This window comes from Nannospalax galili, unplaced genomic scaffold (genome assembly GCF_000622305.1).
Source record: "Nannospalax galili isolate Female #2095 unplaced genomic scaffold, S.galili_v1.0 scaffold680, whole genome shotgun sequence".
NCBI lineage: Eukaryota > Metazoa > Chordata > Mammalia > Rodentia > Spalacidae > Nannospalax > Nannospalax galili.
In genome coordinates, this window is record NW_008348218.1 from 2,340,808 (window position 1) to 2,368,035 (window position 27,228).

The following is a 27,228-nucleotide window of genomic DNA, read 5'->3' on the forward strand; positions in this document are numbered from 1 at the left end:
GAGGGTATCAGATTCCCTAGAACTGGAGTTAAGGACAGTTGTAAGCCACCATGTGGATGCTGGGAACCAAACTTGGATCCTCTACGAGAGCAGCCAGTGCTCTTAGCTGCTGAGCCATTTCTCCAGCCCTCTATATCATTTCTTAAATCTTTGTGTACATACACAATTTTCTCAAAATTGAAACTTTGATAGAAAAAAAAATTTTTTTTTTGATCTTTTGAGACAAGGTCTCCCTGTAGCTTCAGCTAGTCTGGAGCTCACTATAGATCATGATGACCTCAGTCTCACAGAGATCTACCTGTCTCTGCCTCCTGAGTGCTGGAATTAAAAGTGTATATCACCATGCCCATCCTGATAAAATATTTTGAAGCAGTTACAGTTACAAATCTTGGTTTTCTCCCTCAATTTTTAATTGTGTTTTTGTGCATTACATATAATAGATCCTAATAAAATTTAGACCCCTCCCCTCCCCATCTCCCACACTGCTGCCACTGGATTTCAAGTGTTCTATCAGCTTGACCAGATCAGACTAATTTTGGTTTTAAGAAGACTCTTCATGGAGAGGAATCCCCAAATTACAACTTTATGTTTACAGAATGATGGAATACAGTATCTTGCAAACTCATGGTCTTCCTTCCTCTTTTCCTGATGCTCATCTTTGTCAAAATAGACTGCATGACATGAAGGGAGACATCTGGTTCGAAAGGAGAAGACCATATGGGATTCTCAAAGGCTTATTCGCTCTTGAACAATTACTTCCTCAGAACTTATATAACCAGTCTCTGTGCTAGACAAAGGGAGACAAAGGTAAACTTGGGTTTGCCTTTTCTGTCAAAGAAGTGACTATGTAAAGGGGATAGTGGGAGAAATACATCCTCAGCATGTACTATGGCAAGTGCTGTGACAAAAGGAATCTGTAAAGGAGGCACACAGAGTGACACTACATTCAAAGTAGGGCTCAGGGGAGGCTGGGGACGTGGAGAGCTTTCCAAGATTAGCTAGGTCAAGAGTGATGAGTAGGTGTGAGTTAGGTTCAAAACAGAAATCTAAAGAAAGCACCCAAGAGGAGATAAGTCTTATGGTTTGAATTTGGACCAAATCCACATCCTGACCTTTCTGTTCCATACATTAGAAATGCTTTGTGTGAGTGGAGGCTGAGCACAGTCCTGAACATGTAGTGTTTCAGCTATGAGTTGTATATACTGTAATGAAGTGGGACTGTGCTGGGAAGTTTGTGCTGAGTGTGCTATCAGCCTGTGCTTTACTGTGTTCTTTCCATATTTGGCCATATAAGGTACATTGTGACATAGATACTCATACGTTAAAGGCTTCACCTGTTTTTATACAATGTTTCCTATATTACAAAGTACTAGAAACCCAGTTAAGCCACCAGAATCTCCAAGCAAATAAAGAGATACGTTGTATTTGTAAAGTGTTCTATAATAGTTCACACAGATGCAGTGCTTTAGTCTTCATTGAATGGTAACAGTCCAGCTGACCTTGGATACAGCAATCTAAGAAAGAATGGAATCTCAGTGATGGATTCATGCTCAGTTCAGCAACTCAGATCACCTAGGAAAGGACAAATCTGAATCTGGACGTTCCTTCATTCATTATTGTTTGGGAGGTCACTTAGAATCTACAAGGCGATGTAAGCTTTTAATCTTTTTCAAAGCAAATTATTTGTTGAAAACTTTGGAAACAAAGATTGCGGAATAAAATGTAAACACTCAGAGCGAATGGTCATGAGGTTAGTACTTTTCCAGAATTCCTTAAATGGAAATCAAAATTCCATCAAAATGGAATGTTTGATGAAGAAACCTAATAAAAGAATCTGTATTTCGAGTACTAAAAATTATTATCAATAAAATCTTGTAGAAGTTGTGGTGTATATCCATAAAAATAAATGGCAACTGGATTTTACTATATTAGGAAACTCTGAGCAGCCTTGAGACAGTTCAGAAGTGCTCAAAAAGAAATTGTGGTGAGTTTTGCTCACCAAATTTCTCAAATTCCTTAGGACTTCAAAGTAATTTTATTTAATTTACATTTAAAATTATTACCTGCAAGTGTTTTGCAGGAAAAGGAGATCTCTGTGTCTACATGGCAAATGAGATTTCTAGATTACTAACCAGACACATTACAGAAGTATCTACCAAACAACAGAATGGCCAAAACCATCACAGCCAAGAAGTACTGCAACAACAGAGGAAAGGTCCTTTGAAAATAACTAGATTATGAGAAATGTCCTTCTCTGACTCTGCCAGGTAACAGACAACTGGTTTGGTCAGTCAACTAGAGATGTTCCCACAGTGACCCTGTCTAATACTGATTTATATTGTTACCACACTGTGGTGAACTTTGTTTTACTGTAGTTTGACTAGAACTGCTCTGGTTTTAGGAAAGAAATCCCTCACAACACTTCTGTGATATGTAGAGTCACCCAACCAACACAAGCAACTAAACCCGGGTTCCTGTGGTGACAGCTTCAGATCTGGAGCCAGAAGCAACTTCCAGATTCAAGGTATGAGTGAAGACCCATTTGAAGCATCTGTCTTGTTAGTTAATTCTGTGTCTCTGTGACCAAAATGTCTGAGAGAGCAGTTTAGAGGAGGACACTTTTACTTTGACTTATGGTTTCAAAGAATTCAATACATTATTGTGGGAAAGGCAGGACAGAGCAGTTCACATCATGGCTGACAGGAAGCAGAAAGCAAGGCAGGAAGGTACCAGGAAAAAGATACCCTCAAGGGCCAAGGGCCAGATAAATCCCACCTGCTGAAGTTTCCAGAACCTCCCAAACTAGTGCCATCAGCTGGGGATTAAGCAGTTAAAGCATGTACTTATGAAGGATACTTTTTATTTAAACCATAGCACCAGCTTCCTAGCTTGCCATCCTGTCATATTTCCTATCTCAACTTATCCTTTTTTTCCCTTGAAAATTATCATTACTGTATATTAAATGTACGAAATATTGATATTCTTTATTAATAATTAGCAAAACACAGAGTGTGGAGAAGGCTGCTGTTACAAATTGCCTGGGAAGAAGTGGCAATTTCTGGCACTCTCCTTTAGTCTTAGCTCTTCAATTATTTTGTCAAATAGCTAACTGGCACTGGGAAGCATGGAACAGCTCAACCCTAGGCTCTGATTGTGGTCATTGGTGAGTAGGGGATAGAATGAGCCTGCACACCTGGGGGACTCACCCCAATGGGCTCCCAGGAGCAGCTCTGATCTGAGCTTCTGAGGCTCTAAAAGTTCAATCAGGGGCACTTAAACTCTTTGATTCTAGATTTCACCTATTAATTACACATCACTATGCATGCTATATAGCCTTCTGGCTCTTACTTTTTATCCTTTATAAAACAGGAATAATTCTACCTTTATTTAGACCGATAGAATAAGAAATAGAACAATGGTTTAGACATCAGCAGGAGCTTCTCAAGAAATATATTTGGTATGAATAATATGCATAAGACATTTAGTTCAGTGTAGACTCATAGTCGGTTCTCAATAACTTTGATTTACTATAAGAACTATCTTAAGCATTGTGCTTGCTTTTCATCTATATAGAAAGCCATTAAACCACTCAGTCCAAGAAGGAAAAATAGCCATGCCATGAGAAATACTTCTTATTCCAGGCAAGGGTTTTAGTTCCCTGAGAACCAAAGTTTACATCAGGAGGACAGGGAAGTGAATTTCATACTCATTTAGAGTCACATTGGTCTGAATTGCTCCTCTGTGTTGCCAGGAACTAAAACAATACAGTTTACAAGACAGAACATTTCCCACTTATCTGGTACACACATAGTGTTTTCTATTTCAGTCCATTATTAATATATAATTATTCTCTTTTGTGGTGTTGAGAAATCATTGCAGGAGGTTACATTACTTAAAGAATTAATTCTTTCCTGAACAAGGAAAATTGGAAAAAATACAAACCCAAAAGGGAGCAAAGCCTTCTCATTTCCTGAGGCTCACAAAGGAGTCTGCAATTAGCTCTGTCTCTAATAGTTTCCACAGTTTTGCTACTGGACATGCCTAACTTTTCCACCATGAGGCTGGCAAGAATTTCCTAGATCTGTAATCAGTGCTCTGTCCTTTTGGGCCCCTATCAGCTCTTTCCTAATTGCAGGGAGTTCTTTAGAGGTTGGTATTTCTCTTTCATTCTGATATGCCCTGATGCTTCAACACGTGTTCCTTCCATTTAGAGTGGTACTGCCTAATCCTCAAATAGACATGATAGGAAGCAGGGCCCTGATATGTCTTACCCTGCCCACCACCCAGCAGGGTGGCTGTCCATGCACTGTGGCTCTTGTCCTGGTATCACCACTCAGGACTCACTCAAAAGTACCGGTCATGTTGTACAATGTAAACTATGAATGTAGCAGATGTTTCCCCCAAATAGCCACCTGATTTTTCCAACTTCCCTGTGATGACCTATAATGGGAGATTTAACTTAATCATTGTTCTACTGACTGGTAGTTAAAAAAAAATCCTTCTTTTCCTAAGTGAGATTTTTTTCCAGGAATACCTAGACCCATTCTGGGAAGTGCAGAAAACACTTACACTTCTTTTTTTATGATAAGAAATACAGTGTGGCAGAGTGGAAAACTGTAGACTTAGCACTCAGTAAAAAGCAGACTCAAATACTGTATCTGCCTTTCAAACATATGGTCTTGGGTAAATTATAAAATTCTGTCAGGTTTAGCTTCCTTATTTGTAAAATGGAAGCAATGGTAATGCCCATTTTGTAGTGAACTGAGAAAATTCAATAAATTATCAAGTGCAAGGCAGGCTTACAACATGACTTCCTACACAGGCAGCGCTTGATTCCTCTCATTCTTGTGCTTGTCTCTGAATCTCCTCATTTCCTATGATTATTTAGTATAGACAGCCCAGGGCTACCCACGGATGGGCCCTACACCAGGAATGTATTCAAGGATCTCACTCTCTACAGCCATCCTGACAAGATACATACACCATCCCCACCTGAGCTCCAAAGGGGAAATTCCACAATCAGAACACGTACTTGAATCTTGGGTTTGGTTGCTTATTTCTCTAGAACACAAATGTTACCAGGAAGGGGGACACCTTAAGCCAATGCAGGGCAACGTTCATCGCTTACGAAGCAGCATCTCATGCTTGTAGCATTTCTTACCTCATCTTAAATTGCTTAAAAATCCTATGAGTTAAGCATCGTCCTGACTTACAAAATTCACACATGTAAGCTTATAGTAATAATTAGATCAAAAGAGAAAGTTACCTAGCCAAATCTTTTATCTTAAAATAGAAATTATCACAATATAACTTTTTCTTTATCAGAAAAAAATCTGTGAGATTGATAGAGTTGTAAGTAGTGCAAAATTTAATTTTTAATAAAATATGGAAAACAATGAAGATACTCTTAAGAGGAAAGTTTATAGTAATAAGCGCCTCATAGAATCAGAGACATTTTGATGTAACTGAAGGCCTTAGAAAACCAAGAACAAATGAAATCTGAAAAAAAGTAGATAAGAAGAGAGAAACAAAATCAGGACTAAAATTAATTAAGTAGAAATGTGAAAAACAATACAAAGAGTTAATGAAGAGATTTTGGTTTTTTTTGCAAAGATTAACAAACCTTTATTCAAATTAATCAGAAGAAAGAGAGAGTAGATTGAAATTAATAAAATCAGAAATGAAAGGGGAAGCCAGACATGGTTGCACACACCTTCAATCCTAGCACTTGAGAGGCAGAGGTAGACAGATCTCCATGGCATCCAGCCAGTGTGGTCTCCATAGTGAGTTCCAGGACTGAAGAAATTCAGAAAATCATAATGATATATTTTAAAAATATACTATAGGGGTTGGGGATTTGCTCAGTGGTAGAGCCCTTGCCTAGCAAATGCAAGGCCCTGGGTTTGGTCCTCAGATCTGAAAAAAATATATATATTACCTTTCACTAAACTGAAATTTCTAGATATATATGGCCTGCCAAAGTTAAATCAAGATGAAGTAATTCAAACAGACTTATTACAACCAATGAGATAGAAGCAGTAATTAAAAATCTCCTAACCAAAAAGATCCCAGAACTAGATGGTTATAGAGCAGAATTCTATCAGACCTTCAAAGAAGAAGTAATTCCAATACCCTTCAAATTATTCCATAAAATAAAAAAAGAAGGAACACTTCCAAATTGTTTTCATAAAGTTAGTGCTTTATAATATCAAAACCAGACAAAGACACAACAACAAATAAAGAAAATTATACGTCAGTCTCCCTGATGGCAAACTGAATTCAAGTGCACATCAAAAAGAAAGGCTTAAGGATCGTTGAGGAAGAGGGGACAGAAAGATTACAAGAGCCAGAGGAGGTTGAGAGCCACAAGGGAACTGAGTTTTCCTGACAGCTGATCAGTTACTTGTATGAACTCTCCGCAATACCAACAGCTGCGAGCAAGTCCCACGCAAGCTCTGTTCAAGCCAGACAAAACCCCAGCACAGAGGTGGGGAAGTGGGTAGGCAAGGGCAGCCTACCGAGGAAGGAGGAAGTACTGAGAGCCAATGACTGCTGGGAAGGGCAGATTCCCAGAGTGAGACACTTAGTACGTCGACAGACACTGGTGGATAAACCCACACGGAAGGGTTTTGGGGACACACACCTGACTCTGTAAGCATCTGTATGTGTGTGTGTGTGTGTATCAATGTGTCAGAGTACAGAAATTTGGTGGGGGGATTGGAAAGGTGGGTGCAGATACACGAGGGGATCTAAATATGATCAGAATATATTGCATAAAATTCACAAAAGTTCAAAAAAGACTTTATTTAGAAAAGGATCATCTACCATGATCAAGTTGACTTCATCCCAGAAATTTAGGGATAGTTCAACATATGTAAATCAATAAAAGTAACCCACCATGTAAATAGCCTCGAGGACAGAAACCAATAGCATGATTATACTATTAGATGCAGAAAAGATCTTTGACAAAATCCAATATCCCCTCATAATAAGTCTTGAAAAATACATGGGGACTTATCTCTACATAATAAAGCCTACAGCCAAATGGAGAAAAACTTAAGGCCTTTCCACTAAAATCAGGGACGAGATAAGGATGTCCACTATCCATTGCTGTTCAATAAAAGGATCAAAGTTTTAGCTAGACAATGAAAGAGATACAGGGGATACAAGAAGAAAGGGAGAAGTCAAAGTATCCGTATTGGAAGACAATCGGATTAAAATACTTCATACTATAAAGATAACAAAGATTCAAGGACTAAGGGGTTGTGAAGATCTTTTCCAAGGTGGATCTTGACCTTGAAAATGGCTATTTCTTTCTTTTCTTCTAATTTCTTGCAAATTTCGTAGGGGCATGTAATATATTTTTATCAGTCCACCCCCCATTTCTCCCTTTAATTCCTTCCCTATTCTCCATCACTGTTCCCTTCCAATTTCATACATTCTTTTACTTCTCTTTAAGCCCATTGAATCTGCTTTGCGCTGCCTGTGTTTCTGAGGATCTCTGGGAATGCTAACTCCTCCTGAGCATTTTACCTCTTGAGGACTAGTTCAGCATATGGCAACTTTGGCAAATGTGAACAAAGTCTCCAACAACGCACAGGGACATAGAGACAGGGATATAGAGAGTTGGGTGTGTTATCAGGGAGCCAAAAATAAACAGCAGATCAAATCAAGTAGATTCCTCTTTACTGGCAATTGGAGTGAGACAGAATCCTTATGAAAGCCTTATCGCATTACCTAAGACTGTGAATCAGTGCATTCGTGTGTGTGTGTGTGTGTGTGTGTGTGATGAAAATATTATGTTTCAGTGATAGCTGATGCTCAGTACATGATGACTGCAACCATTATGGAATCATCCCAAGACTGAGCTGCTGGAAGGCAGAGACCATTCTTATTCATTGTCCTGTAAGTAGTGTTTATTTTGAAGTCAGTTCTCAATAGATGATCATTAACTGATGTTTAACCTAACAATCACTGATGCACTAAAGATAAGAGAAAAAAAAATGGCAAAGGGACCCAAGCTACAGTGACACCCTGCATGTCTTCTCCAGCAGTGACAGATGCACTTTCTAGTAAACAGAGACCTTTTCGACTCACTGCTTCTTGTAGTTACTTTGCCATTTACTCATCTTTAAAGAAGGAAAACACAGTCACCACCTCCAGTGTTAAACAAAATGTCACATGGAAGTTTTCAGATACCATAAAAGACTTGAATTACAAGAAGGATGCTCTGTCCCATGTCTGAATTCAATCCTTTTGGGATACCAGATTCTTCAGTCTCCTATGTTTAAGTTCCCTCAAAATCCTCCTGCTAACCCAGGCTTGCTGTAGGTTTTGGAGTTTGACAAGACTTGCTTAAGAGATACCGGGACACACACTTATTGCTGTTCAGAGATGTAGTACTAGATTCCTCTACTTTGTTGGATGTGATGAAGCAAGGGGAATATTATAACATTTCCCTCTTCATTCAAATAATTATATACTGAAGAAAGGAGACTACTCAACAGGATCATGCTGGACAAGACTCCCATTGCTGGAAAGGGAATTCTGGAGAACTGAGAATTTGGCCTTAGGTGATTTTTGTGATTCAGGGAATGAGTCAAGATTAGGTTGCAAAATCCAGGAACAATAATAGTAGCACTGTCCTACGACTGGAGGCGCGAAGATCTGGGACTGTCGTAAGACTAGAGACATGCAGATCTGAAAATCAAAGTTATGACATGGTCAAGACAGAACCATGATTCACAAAAATGACTTCTTTGCCCATTTGAACCCACAGTGCATTCAGTTCCCTATATACATAATATCAGGTTTAGCTCCTTTTGCCTATGAGAAAAAGATGAAAAAGACAAGAAATCACACACAGTTTATAGACACAATTTTTAAATTACTTAAATGAACTTACATTTATTCTTAATAATTTTACATCGTCTCAGCAAAGAATAAGGGTAGGAATACAAATTTCTGAACAGGAAATTTTGACAGGAGATGGATGACAAGACAGAAAACAGATGCAGTATGTTTGATCTGGGAAGGAACTGTGACAGCACTTGCGTGAGCTGCTTGTCTTGTCCATGCACAGACATAGCCAAGGGGGGGGGAGAGAGAGAGAGAGAGAGAGAGAGAGAGAGAGAGAGAGAGATGATAGAATGAAGCTGTTATTATATCTGTTGTAAAACAAGGCATTATTTCTTCCTAGATTATTAGCTGGGAATATCTAGTCCAAGTCATGTCCTAACAATTTCCCTGTAATTAGAAACATACGTACCTGCATAAGTCGCTGCCAAAGTGCCTAGGTATTTTACTGGCATTAGTAATCAGTACAGGGCAGGGACGACGTTTGGTGGGTAGGAGGCTTCACACTGTTTGGCCCAATGTGGTAAAAGGAGGCCATGACTACCTATGATGAAGCAAATACTTGGCTCTAGGAAGCCAGAGTCTCAGAACTTACCTTCACATTTTGATTCACTGTACTACATCTGAACCAATGATTGCTTCTAGATAAATTTCTCCATTTTAGTCCCATCATTCTACAAAATAGAGAGAAGAGGAAATGTTGGACAAATACTATGTATTTAGTCCATTTACAGTTTAAGACACATTGTAAAACATACAGCCTGATCCTTTAGCTGATTGACAAAATCCACTTTTCATTCCGTTCCTATCCTAGAGCATGAGAATTCAACTTCACCACGCCAAGTTGCACATGATTATACCCTGGTGTTGGTGCAACTGTCAGTGCTCCTTTATGAAAACTTTAACACATGGGATGGAGTACACAAGCTCCGATATGATCTTACTTATTCTTTCCAGTAGGGAGCTAAATACAAGGTCTTAAAACAAAAGTGAAATAAAGGAACCGACTTACTTAATATAAGAAAATCTGCAGACATTTTTCTATGCCTTGAACCCACTGGCCAATATGTAGGGCAGATACAACATAAAGACATCTTCAAGTGAGGTCAGAGGTCCAAGATAATTTATCTGCTGATAGGTTACCTGTTGCTGAAGTGTAATCTGAGTTTCATCAGAGTGTGATGCAATCATCAGAAATCAAAGGACACTGTCATAAGCACAGTTTGCCCAGACTTGCTGAGTGATGATACCTCTGTAGCTGGTACCTAGCTTTACTAACTTATAAGGGAAGACCAGAAGCTACCTGAGTAGAAGGGAGCATTGGTCTTTTTTTTGTGACACCCTCAAGAAGGAAATCCCAGAGTTCCATGGGTGTGACAGCTCGAAGCCTCTGAGTAACATCTAGCAAGGTTAGACCACACTTTCCAACAATGCCATTCTGCGTTGGAACTAATGAAGTTCTTATTCCAGGCTGATGGATTACAAGGGATTTGTAAGGGATAAAAAAAAAGAATCTTTTTTAAATAAAGTGTGATGTGAGAGTGTGATGGAGGGTTCTATTTTATTTCCCCTAACCCACATCTGCTTCCCCTCCTGATGGGAAGCGATTATAGTCCCTGAAACACTGGAGCCAGAATTGCATTTATTTACTGCCACTAAGATGAGAGTGGATATGTGATGTCCAAATAGGGTGACAGCTTGATCTCTGCTGTTGTTGTGGGGAACACTGAATGTTCAGGGAGAGGGGCCTCCAACCTGGCAGGTCCCATACAGAGGTTGAGAACAGGGCTTCCCCAGGATTCATCAGACTTGTACCATACTAAAAAGTAGATTTTGGTTGTTGTAAACTGTCAAGATTTGGAGGGCAGTTTATAATCACTGACAAGCTAGCCTACTGTAACTGAAACAGACAGACTTGGGGGACAAGGATTGTGCTGTTGAAACTGCTTCTGCTCATATTGTGAATAGAAGTTAGTTAGCTTAAGTTCTTATTTTCTTGATGTAGAGAGTATTTCCACCTTAGGCAACACAAAGAGCTTGTCCTGCCAAACGCATGGGAGATGTCTTGCAATCAGGTGGCCAATTGTGATTTGTCCCATCCAATGGGATTCAAATCTGATTGTTCATTTTTTTCCTTTGCATTGCTAAAGAAGTTTTCAAAGTCAAGGTAGTTAGATGGGTTGGAAAGAGGCCTACCAGTGTGCTGCTGTGCCCAAAACACTAATGTAAGAAAACCGATCACAATGAACTCTGAAGGCTAGTACGCAGGTGGTCAGGCTGTGACAGCTCGCTGCTGCAGAGCTACCCCTGACCTAGGAAGGCAGCCTCTGGGGCTCTGTGACTTCACACCTTCAGAAGCTTGGGATGAGTCTGAGCAGTTGTATTCCAGGGTTCAGAACAGTCGGAAAGAGGAAACTGGAAGAGCAGTGTGAGAACTCAGTATGTTGAATGCCACCTTAAAGTACAAACAACTCATTTAAGATGATCCCTGTGTGAGTTTGGGGGGAATATGGCACACTGGAAATCAACGTGACAGGAAAAAGCAAGGAACCAATGTCATGAAGACTTTTCTAATTTTTCCATCAATTTAAAGAGTTAGAGTTATTCCAGATGTGGAAACAGCAGATGGATGTATTCCGGTGACTTAGAACGCTGGATAATAAAATGACCTAAGACTCTATTTAGAGAAACAGAACAGCTACTCTTGGGCTGTTTACAGACTTAGAAATATCATGATAAGCAAATGCAGGCAGTTCAAAGGAATGATTTAAAAAAAGACAAGTGGATAAATAATGACCTGATGTTGTTGCGAAAATGTAGTGTAACTCCTTCATTGTTAATATAAACACAGATGACCTTTTCATTTGCTCAACTTTCGTCTTCGAGACAGGAAACAGCATCTGATCCTTATCGGAAGAGTAGGATGTTCCCCTTGCCTCTGCAGCACTGACATTATGGTGTATGCCAGAGCATAGCAAAACCACTATCTTTGCTAAGCATATGCTGAAAGCCAGATAGGCGATTGAAAGGGAAGCTTATCCCTGGCATAAACGTTCTGTGTGGCAGACACAGTGTGGGCAGTGTGATTAGGAGGCAGTGTGTGGGTGTGGGCTTGAGCCTGGGGGTAGGGGACAGAAAGGGAAGAGCCTGTGACTACCATTTCCATCTACGTATTCACTGATTCATCATCTTCACAATTCAAAACTCCAAGGGAGTGTTTACTATTTAACAAATAAATAAATAACCCTGAAGAGTAATTGCGTTATGTATTAGGGTAACTGGTAAGTTCTATGCTCTAGACATAGTGTAAACTAAAACACAAAGAATTGTTTACGAATCACACAGTATTTTGCAACAGAAAAGTTTCAAAGATCTGAATTGTTGTTTTTCCATTTTCAGCAAAAGCACATTCAGGTCTTTTTTACTTGTATAGTATAAATATAATCACTCATATTCATCGGTCAATACTGAATTTTAAAAGTCCACACATGAGGACTGAGGAGATGGTTTAGTAAGTAAAACACTTGCCATTCAAATATGAGGACCCAAATCAGAGACTCCAAATCCACATAAAACCAGGAATGATAACATGTCCCTGTAATCCCTGAGTTCCTAGGATGAGTGATGGGAGAGGAGACCAGAAGCTTGTGGTCCAGCTGGCCTGCAGCCTCAAACAACTAAGACCCTGTCTGATACTAGGTGGAAGGCAAGGACTGACACCTGAAGTTGTCCTCTGACCTCCGCAAGTGTGTTGTGACATGTGCTTGTCCGCACAGGAACACACACACACACACACGCACACACACACACACCACACACAGACACACACATGTACGTGCGCACGCGTGTGAAACATGTTCATACATAAACTACAAGTCAATAAGTTTACAGCAACCTGGAGCAATTGTATTCTCTCTCTCTCTCTCTCTCTCTCTCTCTCTCTCTCTCTCTCTCATTCCAGTTTATATCTGCCTTTCCAATGTTGGAATTACAAATGTGTGCCACCATGCCTATCCTTTCTCTTCACTCGATCTTTACCTACTCATCATTCCATAAGTTTCCTCCCTAAATATTACTATGAACTGACCTTTCATTTCTTCCTGTATTGTTCATTTGGTTTTGGCTCCAAAGCAGATCTTCTCCATATGCAACCAATTTTGATTATTCTTCTTTACCAAATATTCCCCATTTAACAGAACACTTTTGAAATTGATCCAAAGGTGGTATCTGGGATATTTCCCTTCCTAGTCTAAGTAAATAAATTCATGTATACTTTTCTGTAAGCATCCAGATTCTCTATTACATACCTTTACGTAGTAGAGCTTTATATATTAGAACCCACCACTACTTATTTATTCAGAAATAATGCTATGCCAATCTCAATCACCACCAGGCAAGTGTTTCAGTAAGGATCAGATAGTATATATTTTATGAGCAATATGAGTTCTGAGTCTCTGTTGTTACTAAATGACTCTGTCATGGAGGTGCCAAAGCAGCCATAGATAAAACCAAATACATACATTCAAATAAAACTTTATTTATAAAATAGATGGGAAGCAGTGGTTTGGGGTGGTAGGCTGGAATTTGCTAACTTCTGCTGATACTCAGGGTCATTTCTAATTAGTCTCATCTTGATGAAGTCAACTTACTGATGGCCTACACACCTTTAGACATCAACATTCCCCGTGTTGAGACAATGACTGTTTTCTAGCTAGAACTCTCAGGGCTATTAAAAAATGGAAATCCAGACTGTTCTGCCTAAAGTCATTTGTCCTATAGATAGTGACATCTTATGCAAGTGCCACTTAGAAGATATCTGTGTTTAGGTATTTTATTTTATCTCTTTCTTTGCAGCTCAGATAGTCATTCCACGTTAACCTCCTTCACATTCAGCGGCAAATACCTTGCTAAGATGGGTTGTAATATGCACTAAATCATTGAAAAATAAAGCTGTAAAAGATTCAATTTCTAATGCTAAGCATTTTTATTAAATAACTATTTGTTAACAATTAGTGTGTGTGGGGTCCCCTGTGTGCCATAGTGTGTGCAGGTGAGGGTCAGAGGACAACTTGTGGGAGTCGGTTCTCTCTTCTGCCATGTAAGTTCCAGAGATCAAATTCAGGTCATCAGGTTTGGAGACAAGCGCACCTACCCACTGAGCCATTCACTTAAAACACTGAATGGTCACTTAAAAACATTTTCAAATTATTTTATTATTTTATTTGTAAAGTCTGAGTAATGCCTGAATGTATGTAAATGTACTATATGTGTGCAACATCCTCACAGAGGCCAGAAGAGGGTATTAGATTCCCTGGAACTGGAATTATAGATGGCTGTTAGTCATCATGTGGATGCTGGGAATCTAACCACTGAGCCATCTCTCCAGCCCCAATAGTCACTTTTAAATGAGCATCTACAAGAGCCAAACCTGAAGCAGGAGACAGTCTTCCATGGTTTCATCTTGCTTACTGAACGTCACTGATGAGGAAACTAAGCCTCAAATACATCAGTGGAGTTGCCTAACATTTAAAAACTATTAAAATGCGAATCTGAGATTTACTTAAGCCAGAACTTCCAAATCCTAGTAGCACACAATTTTATCAAAGTGACAAGGCCTCTCCTCGCTCATCATTTGTCAGGTTTATCTTTTAATTCATAAAATTGGAGCATTTAATCAAATGGAACCCGAAAAATGTACTTTTAATTAACATTCAGGATAAGTATATTTTCATATTAAGGGTCCTGTGCGTGTGTGTGTGTGTGTGTGTGTGTGTGTGTGTATGCGTGTGTGTGTCTGTGTGCAGTGCGACAGGTAAGTACTTCCTGGCTGAAGTTCTTAGTGCTAGAGGCCCCAGCAAAGTGATCTTAGCATTTATGTCCGAGTCACATTGGTGCCTTAATGTAAAGTTTGCCTAATGCTCTTGTAGGTGCCTCAGTGGAGTGATGAGGGAAAAATATAAAAGACACATGAGCCTGAGAAACAGAGCTTGAGAATCCAGAGTATGTCGAATGGCTGCACTGCCCAGCTCTGTGCACCAGGACAGCTGGCTCATGGCTGTGTTCGGATACCGGTTTAGAGTGTTGCCTTGGGCGGAAGACATGGATTTCTACATGAATTCCAAATACCAGATTTAAAAACATTGGCTCAGGGTAACTTTCTGATTCTCCATTATTCTACTATCAGTAAGGAATTTGAGAAAAATATGTTAGGGCAGAGTTCCAAACTGACCCATTGACAACCAGCAGAAAACTCTGGGTAGGTGAACTTGCCTGAAGATAAATCCCCAGAAAATAGCCATGGAAGTCTTCATGAGAAAATACATGTAAAACAAATGGTGTGTGTGTGTGTGTGTGTGTGTGTGTGTGTGTTGTGGGGTGTATGTGGGGTGTGTGGGGTGTGTGTATGGTTTTTGTGTGTGTCATGTGTATGTGGGGCGTGTGTATGTGTGTGTGTTGTGGGGTGTATGTGGGGTGTGTGTAATGTGTGTGTGGTGTGTATATGGTTTGTGTGTGTCACATGTGTGTGGGGTGTGTGTGTGTTGTGAGGTATATGTGGGATGTGTGGGGTGTGTGTAATGTGTGTGTGGTGTGTATGTAGTTTGTGTGTGTGTCATGTGTATGTGGTATGTATGTTTGTGTGTGCGTGTGTGTGTGTGAAAGAGAGAGAGAGAGAGAGAGAGAGAGAGAGAGAGAAAAAGAGAGAGAGAGAGAGAGAGAGAGAGAGTTGAGAGATTGGCCTCTGGGGCAGGTAGATGAGGAGAAAGTCCTGACTTTTGAGTTCAGATATTGCTGACCCTCTATCTATGAATTCTTTGAATCATTGCCCAAATATATGTTTGCTTTCATGCAGACCAGACCTTGTAAATCTTGGCATAATCTGTCAGTGAAAGGAGAAATATGCTGCCCTGTGTGTGGCTGTGTAATAAAGATGAAATGCTTCTGATGAAGTGTGAGTTCTCCTCAGTTACCTGAGGAGACAATGACCTTTCCAACACATTGAAACTGTAAGAAATGTGATTGCTGAACACAACTGGATTGATACCTCCCAGCGCATTCTGATGCCTGGGCCACCCCATTATACAACCTAGGGTATCTCTAGGGTAATACTGCTCCAAAATGCTCCCCATAGGCATGACTTCAGGGCCCAATCGTCTCTTTTTGATGGACAAAGCAGCTAACAACTGATACTGGGTCATATGGAGCATCTCCAAAAGATTTTCAGAGGGTTTCCCAAGTGATTCGGCACATTGGGGGTGTAAATTAGGGAGTAATTGAAACCATGTGGAAGTTTGGCTTCTTGTTTAAAACGACAGGAAAGCTTCATTATATCATAGTTGATTATTACACAGATTCAAGCAGTGTGTTGTGAGTAAAACCAGGTCTCCTGACACATAACAACTGCATTCAGTTACAGTCTGATATGGCATGGTTAGAATGTAACATAAAAACCATTCACATTCCATTCCCCTATCAGTTTGGCAGAGATCAAAAACATTGACAATACCCAGTGTTGGCAAGGGGGGAGGAAGCTGGCGCTTTCTTTTACTGTGGTTGGAAAATAATCTCCCATGACTTTTGGTAGGTGAATTGTCAATATGTTTAAAGACAGAAATATCTGAATCTCTTGTTCCAACATTCCACTTCCAAGGATTGACCACAGAGAAAACCCATGCAAAGCTCCGAGATGAACAGAAGAGGTTCATAAGACCATTAGCATGAGGGCAAAAGTATAACACTGTCCATTAACAGGAGTTTGATGAACTGTATTAACTACATAAATATCCATCATTCATCCACAAAAGAGTTTATAGATAAAAATTATACAGATAGCTCTATTAATTGGTGTGGGAAACTGTCCATGAATTGTTACTTGTGAAGAATAGGATTGGAAAGAAAAGACAAGTTAGCAACATGTGTAGCATGATCACATGCATACTAGCGTAGTGTGCATGGAACACAAACTAGCTGCCTCAGTTCGATGAAGGAACTGGGGATAACGCTCTTTTCTCTTGTGTCTGCTTTTCATATTTTGATTTTTCTACATATCCATTATTTTTATTATCAGAAACTACCACAAAATCAATTTAGAGATTTTTTCCTCTCTCCTAGCAAGTGCATTAAAATGACCCATTATATATATGAAACAATTTAACTTTTCCAAGGCACGCACCATCATGAGGCACAGTACACAGGAAGAAGGAACGTTTGGGTCTGTGGCCTGTCGGTGCTCACTGCATTAGCTGCTTCAAAGGTATAGCGATCGATAGCTTGGCTCTAATAGCTTGTTCATCATCATGCTGGACTTGTGGATCACTCTCATAAAGTGATCTTGGGCCAGTAATAGCCCTGCTGTCTTACATTGCTTTTCTTTCAGAGACCTTTATTAACATGATCTCACTCATTACACGGCGTGCCCATGATCTCTAGTTGTCAGTGATCATCTTGCATTTTAAAGCTCAAACACACTTCTGAGGCGGGGGCCAACTTCGGCCAGATCCTCCAAGTGGTACGTCAGAAGGACATGAGAAAAATGATTTTTCTGAGTTTGACCACTCTCAGTAGCCCATGTTGTTCCTTTGCTAATTCACTGACCAGGAGGCGAGTGTGTGTGTGTGTGTGTGTGTGTGTGTGTGTGTGTGTATGTGTATGTGTGTGCATGTGTGTGTGCGTGTGTGTGTGCATGTGTGTATGTGTGTGTGCGCGTGTGTGTGTGCGTGTGTGTGTGCGTGCTGTGTGTGTATGTGTGTGTGTATTCACTCATGCAGCTGCAGGTATGTGTTTGTGTCTGATCACGGGTGTATGTATGTCTGATCATGTGTGTATCTATGCATGTGGTTGTCAGAGTACAACGTCAGGCATTGTTCGTCATGCACTCTCTACTTGATTTTTGAGGCAGGTTTTCTCACTGGACTGGAGCTTACCAAGTAGGCTGGGCAGGCTGGTCAGCAAACCCCAGACATCTACCTGCCTCAGTCTCTCCAGCATGACATTATGAGCATATACCATTGTGCCCAGCATTTTTTCTCTCTGTGTATGTGTGCACAGCTACATGTGTGTGCATATAGATGTGGAGGCCATAATACAGGCTCGGGTGCTGTTCCTCAGACATTGACCACTTTGGTTTTGAGGCAGGGTCTCTCACCAACCTACAGTGCCCCAGGCAGGCCAGGATGGCTGGCCAGTGAGCCCCAGGTAGCTGCTTGTCTCAGCTTTCCCCATGGGGATTACCAGCATGAACCACCATGCCCTGCTTATTTAAGATGGTTCTGGGATCCAACCCAAGTCTTCCCGTTTGCCAGGTAAGCATTTTTCCGCAGTCTAGAAGTGAAGCTTGAGATCTCACCTTCGGTCTCCTCCATAACCCACTCCGTACAATCAACAATTCTATTTGGACTCATTGCTCTTTCTCTCAGTTCTGGTATCTATGTGAATCATGTAGGTAAGTGTGGTTTGGACTGGAGATAACCTTAGTGCTCCACACTATGTGATCTGAGTATATGAAAAGGTGTCTGGTAGTGTAATAGTGAGTGTCTAAAAGCCTATGCTGATTAAAACTAGACAACTTCCAATATGACCAGTAATCGCCATTTGAGTTGGAAAAAGAGAGAGGCATGTAGTCAACTGTCATGCGATGGCAGGCACTAACGGAACAAGTGAACTTCTAAAGTGCTTTTTTGATGTTGAGCCCATGGCTTGAAATACAGTTCTCCTCTAGCCATTCTGGGCAAGGCATCTGGAAAGACCTAGCACAGAAGCGCTGGGTCTCAAGGAGGAAGAAATTCAAAACAAAAACTGTTGGAGTTTTTCTTCCTCTTTTGAGGCATCCAAATATAATTTTGTACCAAGGGAACAACAACAAACAACCCCTTCCCCTGAAAGGAAGTGCAGCTGCAAGCCAAGTCTTCTTTAAAACACACGGGAGCCTTACCAACCCCCACCAGGCGTGCTCTCTGCTTCTCCAGCAAAGGGTTCGCACTGAAGGTTCTTTGCATGCGTGTGCACAATCTGTCCTGCCAGCTGGATATAAACAGAGAGCACAAGTATTGACGTGGACACGCTAGACCCTGGCCCTTCTGAGAGGATGGTTTTCTGCAGGGAAGCATCACCAGAATCAGGCGTTCAGCGTTCTCTGATGCCATCTCCTCACTGCGTGTGATTTTTCGCCACTGTATTTTGTGGGTCCTCTGTTTACGAGTCTATCAAAATAGCAGAGGCTCAAAGTAAGCAGGCCAGGTGGGGGAAACGAGATATTTCTCCTAAGATTTTCTGAACTATAGAGAAAAAGAAATACTGCTTTACTTCGTGAAGGACTAAAACAATAGATGAGTGTTACGATAGCACATTTGGTCATTCTGGCCTCTAATTTACCTTTCCTGCAATATATTTGGAGCTGTGTTATTTCTCCAGCTTCATATTTTGGAATTGATGTTTAAAAATAGTTTTAAATATTCGAATATATTTATAAAGAATCATGAACTCAGTTCCTTGTCCCAATTTTCTTTTTCTTGGGCCCTTTACCCTTCCTAAGAGTACAAAAGGAATTGGTCTATAGCACAATGAGCTGGAATCTACTTCTACTTTTATGTCGATTTAGGCCAACTACTCTTCATGTCACTGAAAAGAGGGCAGTGTTAGGAGATGTGTTTCATTTTGTGGTCTGTTTTAGAGAATTCATTCGCAGTCTACAGAGACCAGAAGAATCTCCTCTACAATAAGAATGAGAAACTTGGATTCATTCAGTTCCCTCTTCTGCAGTGTTCCCTGAGCCTTGGAAAGGAGTGTGATATAGATGTAGATCTGTACCCGAGCACTGTTTTCAGTGACATTCTCTTCACTTTGAGCAGTTGTGGGTTTCTGTGTTCACTACCATACCCTGCACAAAGAAACTTCTATGATGAAGTCCGAGAGCTGCACTAGTTACAGGTATAGAGATAAGAATTTAAACAGCAGTTTCATGCTATGTCATTTAGCAAAATAATAGCAGTAGGTTTACCCCATGGGGCCTGTGAACTCCCCAGCCATAGATTCTTGGCCAGATTCACAGTACCAGGCATGTGTTTACTCCTACAGAGTGGGCCTTAAATCCAATTGAAAGCAGTTTGTTACCCCGATAACAGAACCAGAGATTGGGAAAGACTAGAGCAAAACCGTGTCTACTGGACATGACAGGACTGCTGTGCTTATGAACTCACAGCAGTTATGGTCACCTTCCCAAGACCAGTACAATAAGCCAGTTAACACTGCAACATGGCATGGGAAAGTGTTTATTCTCAACCCCAAATTGAGAAGAGCTGAGGTGTGAATATGATATAAAAAGCATTGTATTAAATTCTCCCAAAATAGTTTTTTTTTTAATAGAATGTTGAGCCACACACAGTGGTGCACACCTTTAATCCCAACATCCTGGCGGTACAGGCAGGAGGATCTCTGTGAGATCAAGGCCAGACTAGTCTATATAATGAGTTCCAGGCCAGCTGTAGCTACAGTGAAACGTTGTAAAACACACAGTAATAAATAATGATAAAAATAATAATAATAAATTTAGAAAAAAAGACATTTAAGCTGTGGCATAAGTCAGTGCCAGGATGATTATGCGAAACTCTGTGAACTTGTGTGAAACTCTGAGCTCAACCTCCTTCATATAAAAAAAAAATAAGTTCAGTTCCAGCAGCTTTTATAGAACAGTATGTAGCTATTAGCAACTTAAAGTGTAAGCTCCTGCATAGTTCCTTTTCCTGTGGCTGCAATGGAGCTGGAAGAACAAGCTGTTTTTTAATCTCCTTCACCTCAGCTTATCCTAATAGTAAGATTTCAGTGGGATTGTTTATCATTTCATATTTCTGCCTTTTCATTTTAATCATGAAGAAAAAGTCTAAGAAATCATTCTTTCAACTACTGAAGCATGTTGTCATCAATATACTTTCCTAGTCTTATAAGACATAGAAAGATGGTGGGTATTAACACTAGACGCATGGTAGCAGAACTTTCAAACAAAGATTTTAGTGAAAAATCAACTCTAAAAGCTAAAGAATGTGTAGCTCCTTCAATTTTCTTTCTTATGACTAGAAAAGTACTGTATCCTAACAGGTTCTTTTCTGAAAGACTAAGAATTTCAGTTTAAAAGGGTATACATCAGATGGGTCTAGAAAGCATATTTCAGTAAATTACCAAAAGTAAAAGAATTTCATGAAGTCCATTTTGCGCCTGAATATTGTCATGTTTGGGAGACTACAGCTCTCCCAATTCTGTCCCCAAGTACACATTTCATCATGTGATACTCTCCAGAGAATCCATGAAAGAGATCCTGGAAGGGGGTAATGAAAGTTAATCTGTTTATCTGCTTCTCGCTCATCACCAATACTTGCAGCAGTATCAAACACTTATGAAATTATGGAGAGTTAAAACTTCTACTACAACTGCCCAGGATCACATTGGATGAATAGTCGAATGCTGTATAGACCCGAGACTGACTGCGTATGGAGCTGCTGTGCCATCCTTACTTGTGTCTTGAGTAGAAAGTACACCCATCAGATTGAGCTGTTAAACAAGATGCGTTTTTGCATTATTACTGGCACTTGTAAATTCTCTCATAGTTGCAACTGCAGCATAAGCAGAGGGTGACCCCTCGTCTCCTCAAGTGGATATAGAGATTCATTTATATGACTTGAATATCAAGATTTTATGGCCTCATATTCATATTCATTCCACAATATTCATGATCCCATATCATAATATTCAGCTCCAGAAGATACCTGGAGGAACCTATTCCAGAGTTTCTGGTATAACAGGTCTGGAATGAGACCCAAGTTACTAACATTTCTAACAAATTTTCAAGTGATTCTGACACTGTTTTAGATATCCATTCTGTGAGTACTCCTTGTATATGGAAAGGAAAGAAGGAAGGAAGGAAGGAAGGAAGGAAGGAAGGAAGGAAGGAAGGAAGGAAGGAAGGAAAAGAAACCATTATTAAAACTGAGTCTGACAACACAGAACTTCATTAAGGTAATTTAGCACAACAGTGGTCAAGATGTGAATTATGTACTATTGTAGATGACAAAACTTCAAATTTTCAGATAATTATCCAATTGTTTATATGTTTTCAAGTTAGAATGATGTTTTGAACTGAACCATGGTGACTACTGGCTCTCACCATGATGCTAGGCTGATAGCCTGGCTATTTAATCATGAAAGAGTCTAGAGTGTATTAGCATCCTGATCCTTGGGCTGTTAGAGACCACAGAACAGTTTCTACTTCAGGGTTGAGCAAAGGGCAATCTGCAGAGTTGAAAACAAAGAATCAAATTTATGTAAGAAACAGCTATCTAGAATTCTTCTGTTAATATGTACTTGGCCAGCCATTGTTTTCAATAAGGTGAAAACTTTTAACAGAAAAGATGCAAACAGTATGAATTGTGATGTCTTGATTGAATTGAGCAAGGCCATTGGGATGATGGGGGGAGCTGAGAATTAAAGGAAAAAAAGGAGTGGAAAAAGAAATCAACATGGAAACACGGATATCATCTATCTATCTGTCATCATCATCATTTATCTATCAGTAGATAGACGGATAGATAGATAGATACATACATACATACATACATACATACATACATACATATGTACATAGTGTAATACAGATGACAATAATCTTGTTACAGAACTTGCTCCAAGCTTAGAGAGTTTATATGGCCTTAAGTCAATATCCTCATATATTATTTGCTTTCTTCTTCTCTACCATACCATAAACACAGGGCTAACTAATTGCTTCAGGTAAAATATATAACAATTTAAATATGAGGAAAAACAGGAAATAGAATCACTTTTGAAAGGATAACAAATTCAAATGTGACAAGTAAAATTTACTGCTGAAGTTTGTGCATTTTTGCAAATGATTTCCCTTTATACTCTTTTTTATAAGTTAATACAAGATGGAAAACAGAAGCAAGAATGTAGAGTGTTGCTTAATTGCAAGTAGGTGTTTAAATTTCTCAAAAAATACACTTGGCCTTAGTTCACCTGGTGCATGATTTACCTCCTTCATCATGCACAGTCTGCATGCCTTTCCTGAACAGTAAAAGATGAAGATTAAGTTGCTTAGTATATGAATGATTACACTTACACATCATTGTGGCCATGCTTGGTTTGTTATAGTTTGAATCTAAACTGTACCCCAGAGAATCATGATTCATACATCTGTTTCTCAGCTAATAGTGCTACTTTGAAAAGCTTTCGAACTTTTAAGAGGTGGGGTATGGCTGACAGAAGTTGATCATCACTAGGGGTGGGCTTTTGGCTATATGTAACCTTTATGGCCTCTGTGGATTTACTGATATGGAAAACTGTATGAATATATACTCAATGGAATCTAAGAATATTATAGAGATACTTGCACATTCACGTTTACTGCAGCACTGTTCACAATAGCCAGGTTATGAAATCAGCCCTGGTGTCCTATAGCTGGTAAGTAGATAAAGAAAAATTGGTACAGATCTCAAAAGAGTTTAATTCCTCTATAAAGAATGAAATTTTGTCATTTTAAGAAAAATGGATGAAACTGGAGATCAAAATAAGTGGAACAACCCAGACTCAGAAAGACAAATATCATGTTTGCCCTCATAAAGTCAAGATCACACGTGCTTACACACACACACACACACACACACACACTTGCGCACACACACGCGCGCACACACACACATGCACGCATATGCGTACATACAAACAGACAGACAGACACACACTCACCTTTGTATTCATGAGGTTTCAGATGGGAATGTGAACTCTATTGGGAATTGGGCTAGAGGCCATTCATGTTACATTCTGACAAAGAAACTAGCTACAGTCTACATGTGCCTTGAAATTTTTTCGCGTACACACACACGCGCGCACACACACACATGCACGCATATGCGTACATACAAACAGACAGACAGACACACACTCACCTTTGTATTCATGAGGTTTCAGATGGGAATGTGAACTCTATTGGGAATTGGGCTAGAGGCCATTCATGTTACATTCTGACAAAGAAACTAGCTACAGTCTACATGTGCCTTGAAATTTTTTTTTTTTTTTTTTTTTTGGTCTTTTTGAGACAGGGTCTCCCTGTAGCCCCAGCTGTCCTGGAACTCACTATGTAGACCAGGCTGACCTTGAATTCACAGAGATCCACCTGCCTCTGCCTTCCAAGTGCTGGGATTAAAGGCATGCGCCACCATGCCGGCATGTGTCCTGAAATTTTGAGTGAAGCTGAATTAAAAATCAATCAGTTAATCAATGTGGCAGAGGAAATTTCCAGACAGCATAATGTTTGTCTGAGGTGTGACCACTGCTCACATTTTAAAACCAGATTTACAGTAAGAATTGAGAGCAAAATGCAGAGCAGAATGATGTGGAAAGCACAGTTTGGATGGAAAAGGGGTGCACTAGAGTTGTAGGTAAAGAAGGGTGGACAAACAGACAGCTGTAGTTTTTAAAGAGATTAAAGCCATTGCAGTAGCTGCGCACTTTATACTGGGACAAGTAAGGAGCCTTAAGGGAGAGACCCCAGTGATCAAAGGCTCCATGAACTTTTAAGTATAAACTCAATCAAAGGACTTTGTTTTCAAAAGAGAGATTCCAGAGTACCCTGATGGAAAAGGATGCCCCAAGGAAATGCCTTTGGGGGTTAAAGGACTCAGAGGCTGCTTCACCAGAAATCCAAAGGATCCCAGCTATACCTCCAGCTGGAAACAGAACATAGTTTGTTCACATGGGGTTAGTTTTGTAGGCATGCAGAATGCTAGAGGGTGATGAAGCCTACCACCATGAGTTTTGAAAAGCATCTTGGAGGCCAGGCAATGTGTATCAGGGATCCCTTCAGCAGGTATGTAAGCTATGATGGTGAAGCCTAAGTTGCTTTGGGGGACCTAAGGATGATGGGTATACCAGGAACATAGTATGTCTGCCAAGGAAAGCTGCAGGCACCATGAGCTGGTCAAAGGGAGATATAGATATAGATACAGGTAGATGATAGGTCAGTACAGATTGCAGAGCTGTTGAGTAAAGGTTTCCCAACTGTTTGAAGCCCACATCATGACATCACATGACTTGGATGGCAGACACAGAGCATTTATTTTACTGAATTTTATTCTTGTTTTGGTCCGTTCTTTCCTCGCTACCCTTCAACTCCTCATTTTTTGGAATGACGATGTTTATTTTTTTACCATTTTATATTGGAAATACATAACTTTCCTTTTGATTTTACAGGCACTCACAGCTACGGGTTTTCTGTGAGTCTCAGAGTAACCTAACTTTGAACTTTTGGGCAATCTTGGGATTATTAAGACTATGGTGATGGCTTCCCTGGGCCTGCAGGACCTGCCCACAGGCCTCTCTCATACCTGCAAGCCTCTCTCCCAGGTAAGTGCATCTCACCCTCCCCACCTTGACACCCCCAGCCTCATTCACCCTCCCATCTACCCCTCCGGTCTTGCCTCCTAGTTTGGGTTCTGTCCCATTCCTAGTCTTGGGGTTCCACACACCTGGGGAACTAATACTACTTCCTGATCCTCTACATCCAGACTAATGTAGTGCCTTCTCTGGGCCCCAGGAGCACTGCTCCTGGGCCTGGCCCCGCCCTCACCTCCCTCTGCTTCTCTGAACCTGCACCACCCACCAGCCTCTTTCTGGTACACGGGGCTAAACTTTCCTGTTGCTGATCCTTTGCATCCAGACCAACCCAGCTCCTCAGTGCATTCCCCAGGAGTCTTTGGGGCCTCTTCCCGCCCCATCTGCCTTTGCATCTCTGGGTGGCATGGTCACCAGCTGCCCTAGACAAGCATCTTTCCTGGGTCAGGCTCCCAGGCCAGTCCAATCCCTAAATTCCTGAGGCCAAAATCATTCCTTGAGGGATCCAGACCTTAGGAGAAAACCTAAAAACATCTAACCCTCATCTGAATTGGGCCTCTGTGGGAACTCCTGAAGACAAAAGCAATCTGGCCACTCCAATATAAAATCAAAAGAGAGAACCAGAAGCTTAGAGGAACCAGATTTTCATCCCCCAAAAGTTAAACCACAAAGACCCATAAGTTCACAAAAAGAAGCAGATCTAAACTTGAAGGCCTGAGTCTCACACAAGAATCAGAAACTACAAAAGAAGTTCACATGTCAAAATCACAGAGAAAAAATAATAACATGAAGAAACAAAATAACATATCCCCACCAAATACCAATACTCCTCTAGAGGAGTACAGTGAGAACACCCTAGAGATAATACAGGACATAGAACTCAAAAGAACAATTATAAACAAGATAAAAGAATTCAGTGAATTTAAAGAACACACAAAGAAAAAAAATGAAAGAACTGAAAGAAGATAGGGATAAACTTCTGAGTGAATTCAGAAGTTAGAAATATTGAAGAATACTCAGGCTGAAATGAAGAATGAAGTGAAACACTCAGTAAGTCAATTAGAAATGACAGGAGAAAGCCAGGAGTTAGAAATATTGAAGAATACTCAGGCTGAAATGAAGAAGGAAGTGAGACACTCAGTAAGCCAATTAGAAACAACAGGAGAAAGCCTCACCAATAGGATGAACGAAATGGAAAACAGAGTATCAAGACTGGAAGATAAAGTGGACGAACTATGTAGCAGGAGGCCTCCAAAGATGGCACAGACCCAGAGCCCTGGGATTCAGCGAGAATTCACTTCACTTCTTGGTCCGCAAATAGCCCGCCAAAAGGAGCCACGCTCAGTACCCTGCTCGCAAGCCCAGTGACTGCTGACAGAATGCATGGTGCAGACCAATCAGAAAACGATACACTGCTAAAGGGACTTGGGGGTGGAGAAAAGGGAGATATAAGGCTTGCCCCCTCCTGCATTAAACAAGCCTACAGCACCTTACCTAGTGCTTGCTTCTACCTGACTCCCAGGGTCTGTGTGTTGTGACTCCGCGCCTCTTACCCCCCTAATCGGCAGGGGACCCGATCCAGGTTAGGGTCTTCACAGCTGGCCTGGGGAGAACCCACAAAAGAACTAGACCACTCAAGAAAAGATTATGAAAAATTTAAGAAATCACAAGAATGGAATATGCAGGAATTGTGTGATACCATAAAAAGACCAAACTTACGAATCATAGGCACACAGGAAGGAGAAGAATCCCAAGATAATGGTATGGACCAGATCCTCGACAGAATCATGGAAGAAAATTTCCCAAAATTAAAGAAAGACATGCCCATACAAATACAAGAAGCATATAGAGCACCAAACAGACAGGACCAGAAAAGAAACTCTCCACGGCACATCATAGTAAAAATACTAGAGACAAGACAAAACTGAAAGCTGCAAAAGAGAAACAAGTCACACATAAAGGAAAACCTATTAGGATTAGAGC